Raw genomic sequence first — 2978 nt, forward strand, 5'->3', positions numbered from 1 at the left:
ATTTACTAATATGTTTATGCTAGTGGATAACTAACCTAAATAAAAAAAATAATACATTATAGACTATAATTAACTATAACTAATAATTATTATTATTATAATATTAATAACCATACTAATAATAATACCTATTGGAATACTTTGTAGAATGATTAAAGCATCAACCTCCGTGGCAAAGGAATACTTTGTAGAATGATTACAGCATCAACCTCCGTGGCAAATATGAAGTGGTGACTGCTAAAATCATCATGCCTCTTTGGAACACTTGGTAGTAATATTTTGTCACATTTAACGAATGATCAACATAGTTTTACAAGGAAGTTTCACAGGATAATTTTACTTTTAGAATGAGGGTTCTACAGGGATGCATGTCCGAGGGCGGGGATGTGTCCTCCACATGATCCACCCTCCACGGATGTGGATGTCCCGGAAACATTTTTAATGTCTTTTAGCGAAATATGGCAAAACATCCTTCAACGTGGGGAAGTGTTTTTCTAGAAAATGATGTTTAATTGTTTCATTTAATTGTTTAAGGATCGGAAGGATTATAGTGTTTCTACTGAATTGGACGAAGATAAATTTATATGGGCTGAAATCCTAGGTTTCATATTATCATTATTATTTTGATATTTTATAATTTTAGAGATCTACACCTCTATGTTAGAAACCACATATCCACCATGCCACTGAATTTGCTAAAATTTCAAGTGCTCCCACATGTGCTTTTCTACATTTCCTTACATTTTAGCTCCCCACTCTCATGCTTCTCCCTTACAGAATTTGGTAGAACATAGCTTAAAATGCAGAAGGAAAAGTTGTACACAGGAAAGAGTTAGTGATGGGTGGAGCAAGAAACTTGGTAGAACATAATTTCAAACCCACAAGAGAAAAAATTGGACCTAGGAAAGAATTAGTGACGGGACGAGCAGAAGATTTCAAGACTATAGGTTCTCTCATCAATATTCTTCTTCGGATCAATATATTCTTGCATACATCTCAAACGCACTTATCATGTAGTATTTTTGCTAAAGATTGTCAACCGTACCTACAGTGGCAGCAAACATTCTAATATATTCAAGACACTCCGAAAACAATAATGTCTGAGGTGCTAGAATGTCATTGAAAGTGGACGATGCCATGAAAAGCGTTACCATTATTAAAATTTTAATGCCATTGAAAGTGGACGCTACCACAGCTTCTGAGGCTAAGGTATATCATTGACTATTTCTTGCAAATATATCACACTAGATCTAGCATTTAGTGTACTTAGATACCCGACATCCTTAGGAACTAGAATTTTTCCATTTTCTTGTTTCAAATATGTTTGGAAGCTAGAAATATCCAGCAAAATAGAAGAAACTCGCAGAATTGATTCTAGGCGGATAAAAGATGTTATGGTAACTTGTTTATATGTTTATCGAAGTTGACATGGAACACTTGAAACTAAATGTATTTAAAGGGGTCTTCAATCATGATAATTTTTTATTCTTTTCCATCCCAAAAGTTCCGGCTGGAGCTAGTTTCTCATTTTTCCTTGGATTTCGATTTGAAATTTGATGATTGAAGATTACATTTATATATAAACATTATTATAAATTTATAAAAAATAATTACCGGTTTACATGTTTTAGAATTGTACATAAATCTCTCTATATATTTACCAGTCAAAAAATAGTTAAAAGTTGCCTTTAAGCCCAAAATAAAAGATCACAAATGCTTCTCGCATATCATTGAGGTTCTTCGAAACACTTTCATGTGTTACACTTTTCTTACATAACATGGAAATTTTATAATCAGTTCTGAGTAGTTTCCTGGATGAAAGAAACCGTACAAAATAACAGATCGGTAAACTGCAGCTACAGCTGCCAAGTTACATTCGCAAATAAGAAAGTCGAGAGTGGGATGTCCCAACTCTGTTGAGCATCTATATTTATACAAAATTTGAGTTGGTTACATAGATTAATTTTGTCTCTTCGCGTATTGATGACGCGAGACTACGTTGACACTTTGAACTTCGGTGCATTGGGGCGGTGACTCCAGAGGCAGTGACGCGGTGTGGCGGTCGATGAGATAATTACATATCTAATATTTGGCAGTGGCACTTCTTCTACTGCAACTTACATAAGGAATTGAAAGGAATGATCAGAGTACAACAGAGTGTGCATAAGTCACACACAACTTCTCATTTAATAATACAACATTATATAGCTACAGCTGCCTTGCAACACTCACTAGAATACCTTGCAACTACCGCTCCCTTACAACCTTGACTATGCATTCATACTATGCTTCATCTCAATTTATATAAAAAATGAGTCAGTTAATTTTCCCTTTCGACGCTGAATAGGTTGAGGTGGTGATGGCTCTTCGAAAGTTGAAGAGATCATGGTGGTGGCACTTCTTCGATACAGGGAAGTCATGGTGGTGAGGCGGTGAGGCCATGTTCGGTGATTAATCTGTCAAGTAGGCATAATTATTTCCAACACTCTCCTTGAAATTATGGTGGTGGCACTTCTTCGATACAGGGAAGTCATGGTGGTGAGTGTAAAAAAATTCTACAGTTTTAACAGCGATTCTGTATGCGGAAAACTCAAAGAATCATTAAAACTTAATGCCCAGAAATATAAATTACCTCCAGCCATTCATGATGTTCTTGATGCAAACCACAGTCCACTTTGCTTTCCTTACTTCAGCACTCCAGCTTCAATCCAAGCAAAAGAAAAGAATACAGAAAATCTCAAGGCACTTCCAAGCTTTGCTCTCTTAGCTAGATGGTGTAAAAACTGAAGGGAAATTGAGATGCAAGCTTGGGGACCAAACATATGAATTTATAGCCAAGCTTCCATCAAGCTTCTGATGGCTATGTGTCAGGTGTTCCACAGATCAAGGTAGAGAACTCCAGATGGAGTAATGGACCACTTCAGTAGCTCCCAACAATAAATTTATTAACTGCAGTTGATTTCCTTAACTTAAGGAAA

General features: G+C 35.9%; 1 pseudogene; it reads left to right on the forward strand.

The window, feature by feature from the left end:
• Positions 1-1113: 1113 nt before the first annotated feature.
• The window catches only part of LOC149178227 (PI-PLC X domain-containing protein At5g67130-like), a 14932-nt pseudogene continuing 13067 nt past the window's right edge, over positions 1114-2978 (forward strand).

This window comes from Pinus tabuliformis, chromosome 4_1, assembly GCF_031772625.1.
Source record: "Pinus tabuliformis cultivar Carrire ecotype Pingquan chromosome 4_1, CPIR1, whole genome shotgun sequence".
In the NCBI taxonomy this organism is placed as follows: domain Eukaryota; kingdom Viridiplantae; phylum Streptophyta; class Pinopsida; order Pinales; family Pinaceae; genus Pinus; species Pinus tabuliformis.